This window comes from Seriola lalandi, unplaced genomic scaffold, assembly GCF_002814215.2.
Source record: "Seriola lalandi dorsalis isolate HSWRI2012SDOR001 ecotype SW California unplaced genomic scaffold, Sedor1 jcf7180002054901, whole genome shotgun sequence".
NCBI lineage: Eukaryota > Metazoa > Chordata > Actinopteri > Carangiformes > Carangidae > Seriola > Seriola lalandi.
In genome coordinates, this window is record NW_019525453.1 from 3,644,160 (window position 1) to 3,649,834 (window position 5,675).

Here is a 5,675-nt window from a genome sequence, read left to right on the forward strand (position 1 = left end):
TTATTCCATTCTCTGTTTATTTCATTCTTTCTCCCTCTTTCTCTCTGTTTATGTCTCCTTCCCCCCCCGCCCCGCCTTTTTTTCTCTGTCTTTCTTTCTCTCCGTCTCTTTCTCTCCCTCTCTGGCCGTCATAAATCGCTCTCTTGTTGGCTGTTGAAGTGTGAGGAATGGCAGATCTGATGGTTTCTCACAGCTGTTGCAGGCTTTCCCAGGTTCACCTCACCACACTGCCCTCTGTGGTCCTGGCTTTCAGACCTGCAGGCAAAATATACAAAACATGAATAGGCTTTTAAATATTTGAACTGCTTTGATGTGTGCTTGATTTATCTTGCCGATTAGTCCAACAAGTGAGCACATCTCATGCAAAAATAAGCTAAATCAGGTGAGGCGTCTACTGGGTTTAAGGAACATTTAAATTACAGCTAATCCTCATCTCTCTTCAACGCAGTATTGTTGTGTACACGTGCACAGTAATGCAATACATGTCAGTGCGGTGAGATAGGCTAAAGTCAGGGTAAGTTATTTATGTAGACACACTGCCAATGCTGCTTACACATGTATAATACTTTAATTCATTAGTTTACACCAGTGGTTCTCAAAGTGGGATCCAGGGACCCCCAGGGATCCTTGAAGGAATAATTTCGTTTCACTATAATTCCATCCATAAGTAACACAATGACAGAATGTGTGACTTTTCTGGTCATAGGTTTCAAACACTTTCTGTAATAAAACATCTAAAAGCAAAAACCTTCTTAGATGGGGGTCCACGGTTGCATTTGCGTTCATCAGTTCAGGGGCCCTTGATGTGAAAAAGTTTGAGAACCACTGGTCTAGACTGAATTGATGTTTAAACCAGAGAGCTGCCTTCTTACAGTTTCATAAAGGTATTAGGACCTCCCGACTCAAATGTTTCTGATTTTAATCAACATCTCATGGTTTTCTTGGGCCCTCGTCTTAAATCAGTGTTTTAATTATTTTCACATTTGAAGGAATAGCTCCACATTTGCTTAGAGTTAGATGAGTGTATTGATATACTCATGTCTGTACGGCTGATATGAAGCTACAGCCAGCAGCCCATTAGCTTAGCACCAAGAGTGGAAATAGGTAGAAACAGCTAGCCTGGCTCTGTCCCAAAGTAATAGAATTTGCCCATGAGCACCTCTAAAGCTCAATAATTAACACGTTATATCTCGTTTCGCGTTTAATCTGTGTAAAATCAAAATGTAAAAATGAGAAGTTGCAGTGTTAGAAAGTCTCTGCTAGCAGTCATGAAATATTTCCACACAAAACCTCCTCTGAGGTCTCCACTTGTTGCGTGTCAACCCTCGTTGTGAAGACGAGACTAACTTATTTTTAAGTTGTATTTTATTTCGCTCCTTAAAACCTGTGCATATGTGTCTTTTTATACGGACTGTGTGTTTCTTTTATATTTTGTCTCTAGGGCTTTTCTGTTGAATTGTCTTATTGTTGAAAGTTGCTATATAAACTTGCCTTGCCAAAACTGTCTGCCTGCCAATATTACACTGTTTGAACTGCTTCAACATGTGTGAAACAGGCTGCAGGTGTCAAGTTTGGAGTCTGTTAATGGAGATGATATTCAAGCATACACATGCTTCATCTTCGACTCTGCATAATGCCATGGCTATAATGAGCGTTGTAATTGAATTTATGAGCTCTGCCTCACTCGCATTATTTCCCTCGATGTGTTATAATGTTAGCAGGAAAACATGGCCGCTGTCGGTCTGTTAATGTTGACTCACTGAATCCCTCTTGCACCTCGTGCCCGGGAGTGTGACAGCTCTGTTGTCGTATGAAGACGCAGTGTCCTGTGTCAGCGCAGTCTCGCAGTGCATTGCCAAATATCCTCTCGCCATTCCCCACCTCTCAGCAGACCTCCTACCCCCACTGACACACACACACACACACACACACACACACACACACACACACACACACACACACACCAGCCTATTCCAGACCAGGTCTCACCATGGCCAACCCACGTACACAGTATTATCTAACACCTGGAATGTGACCTGTCCAGCAACATTATACAGTATTAGCTGGTCAAACACGCTGTCCGCCAAAATGTTCCACACCTTTAGGACCTTAGTTAGAAGAAAAATCACAAACATTAAAGCGACATTATGTTCTGAGGTGCCCCTCAACTCGGCCTGTTGAGCAGTTTTCTCGTGGCTCTGCCAGACATCACTCAAACAGCGAGACACCGACAGAAGAGAGAGAGGATCAGATCATTATTATCACCTACAGGGATAAACAACTTGCTACCTCACTCTGTCTCACCCCATCCTTCTTCCCCACTCCCTCCCTCCTCACTTTCACTCCCTCGGTGCTCCCTCACCCTGCCTCCTCCGTCTCCCCTCCCTCTCATCTTTCCCTTCGACTCCCTCCTCTCGCTCCGCCCTCTCCGCTCGCCCCCATTGAGTGAATAGTGATCATGTCTGGCGTTTCATCGGCTCTTTGCACTTCTCTCCTCTATTAAGATTGATGGGCTGCTTGGCTATAAATGAGCATGCTAAGACTTGGACAGGGCCACGGTCAGGCAAGGGCTACATCCACACAAACACATATGGACACGCACACACACACCTCTCTTATTAGCAGCAGAATGTGGGAGCTGGGGCCCAGGAAGGGGCACTATTTTTGTTACATGGAAGCATACACACACACGGACAAGATATACACATACAAACACACGCAGGCATGACCCTGTCAGTCACCTCCAGCAGTGTCTGCTGTGGATCAGGAACCAGCACTCTGCTGACCAGTGCCTCTAATGTTTTAAATCTCCTACTGAAATCAAAGACATTTTAACAATACAAGCTTGAATTGCTGATATTGCAAAAACACTCATACTGGATTTATAACTTCATGCTTCAATTGTATACTTTTTACGTTTTAGAGAGAGTATCTGCTGTGTCAAATGTCTGTGTAAAAAAACACAAGCAAAAACAGTGTTTTAACTGTGTCCAATTATGCTGAAGTGTGCATTAGATTTGTAATGGGCTTTAAAGAGAAAATCCATAAAAAATCAAGACTTGAATTGATGACCGTCATGTGACACCTCTACACACATGCAGATGGTCCACTAAATTGGTGACAGCCTCTGCGGGCTCATAGATTTTTGTTGTTTGTTTGAAATATTAATGTCCCTAAATTCGCTTCCTGTCTAGCCTGTCCAGAGTGAAATGTTTTTGTGGAACTCTTCATGATTTTAACAAAGTATTCATTTGTTAACATAAAAAAAAAAAAAAAAAAAGTAATCATCCCATTAAATTTTAATGCACCATGGCTCTCGGACCAACCCTGTCACTAGACAAGAACGTTGACACAGGATGTTTCTGCAAAACCCCTGGATGACACTCAATAACGATGTTTTTTTATGTTTAATGTACATTTTTAAAATTCTCGCTTTCTAAAAGTAAAAAGGGAAAAATTGTGGTTTTAGTAAATTTAAAAGATGATCTCCTGCATGAAGATCAGATGCTATTAACACCCACCCACCACCTTTACACACCTTACATTTTTCCTTTATTTAATGTCCCTGTGTAGATGAATTGATTGAACTGCATGGCATAGTGTTGAACAAGCTGATCTTCCAAGACTGAATTTTTTGTCATTTTCATTATTCCCACTTACATCCTGAACAGAACCAGTTTGGCTTGACTCTGGCTCTCCGTATAAAAATTTACTCTTTCCAGTAAAGCCACCGTGCCTGCTGTAATAATGCTTTGTCTGAGACGTTCAGTAGCAGCAGGATTTCTCTTCATCACTGTATGTCCCTCTGTTGTACAGTTTAAGGTCACAGTGGTTAGATTTCACAAATTAAAGTTGAGCTTTACACTATTATAAAAGTACTAAATTATATGTGCATTCCAGTTTGTTTTTTTTCTGTCTTTTCTTTGGTAACGCTGCTTAGCAGGTGCTTAGGTCAAGTGTTAATTTAAGTTTCTAAAAAGTCTCTCAGCCCTTAAAACTGTCCGCCTAAGGCAGCTGTGAATAACTGTCCTGCAGTTGGCTATGTGTTGGCCAGAGGGCTCTTGAAGGCCAAAGCCTCAGATCACATGGTTAAAGACCTGATAGACATTTACAAGACACCGCAGAGCCTCTCCTTTCTTTTTGGCTCGACACTAAGTCTATCGGATCTTCACGGTGTTACATACTCGCTATGAAGTATACGTGTGTATTCACATTAGTGTGTGTGCTTGTGTTTTGTGTATCTGTATAAATGTGCAGAAGTGAAGAGAGAGTCATTGGAGGTGCTTGTGTCCTCTTTGTTGACATGGAAAGATTACAGGAAAATATTGTGTCATAATTATTTCTCAACACCCCCCTCATAGATCAGAGTTCACGGGGGGTCTAATAGGGGGTACTGAGAAACATGCCCTGCGGAGCGGACCATAAATCAGCCTAGGGTGGGCAGATTTGATGACAAAGATTTAAGGGCTGTAAAGGACACCCTGAGCCTCAGATTCTTGCAACTGTCATCAAATACCCACTGGGCCATTAACAGGTCACGCAGGCGTAGCTGAGCTGAGCCTGCAACATCATCAGCAAAACCCACCAGCTGAAGCCCCCCTGGAGCACAGGTGCACTTCCTGGAACAGCAGCAGAGGCAGAAGAGCCTCTTTGTCCCAGTATTTAGTATATAGTCCTCTCCTCTCTCCCAGTAAAATTTGATCCTTAACATGAGAAACAATCCTCAAGTTTTTTTTACACAAAGTTTGTTATAAAATTCCAGTTTGGGAAGCCATTGAATGTTCTTTTCTGTTCTTCAGGCTTTCACGATAGGTTCTTCTAAACCGCCATTTGTAATTCTAATATGCTGCTCATCAGATACAAACAGACCTCTTTTTTTTTTTTTTGCCTCTGACGGTTGCAGGTTTCTTTGCCAAACCTTATTCTGTGCTCCAGGGAACTTTCTCGTCACTGCCCAACATGACCTCACCTGTGGACTCCCCCGTTTTTATGCCTGGTCACGTACAGCGGGCCATAAGTGCCCTCTGAGCGCACTCAACCACGTGGTATCGTCGTCGGCCCGTATGCTAATGCTCACTTCAATCACACAGGACGCTAAAACCGCATAACTGGCCTCTATGCAAATGTTAACTTCTGTGATGAGTGCTCAGAGTTGCCAGTTCCCCGAGGGAAGGAAGGGGGCGAGTGAAGAGGAAAGATATGGTAAATAGGTTTATTCCACTTTTGCCAAGACTCACAGGACTCAGTTTGAGAATGCCACAGACCATCATACTGTACATGGGAAACATTTTAAGGCAATGCAAATTCGCAGTTTCCCCCAACCTACCAGCATTATTCCTTCTGCTTTCATTCCTTAGAGCTCATATTTAATGCAATACACACTTATTTATTTATTAAAAGACGTTCCTGATGAACACTTTATTTTTTATTTGAAGAATTTCCTCTGTACAGTATTATCATGTTAAAGAGCAGTGCACTGGAGTTGATGTTGTTTAGTTGAGTTCATGTGCCAAACTGCAACTGTTTGTGTAAACACTGAGGTTGGAAAAGGTCAACAGCATTTCTGCTTGTAATATTCGGCACCAAGCAACAAGTGGAAATTGGGAAGACTTCATGTTTTAACAATGAAAGAGGGCAATGCACTTGTGTGTATACGCATGTGTGTGCAGTTGTGA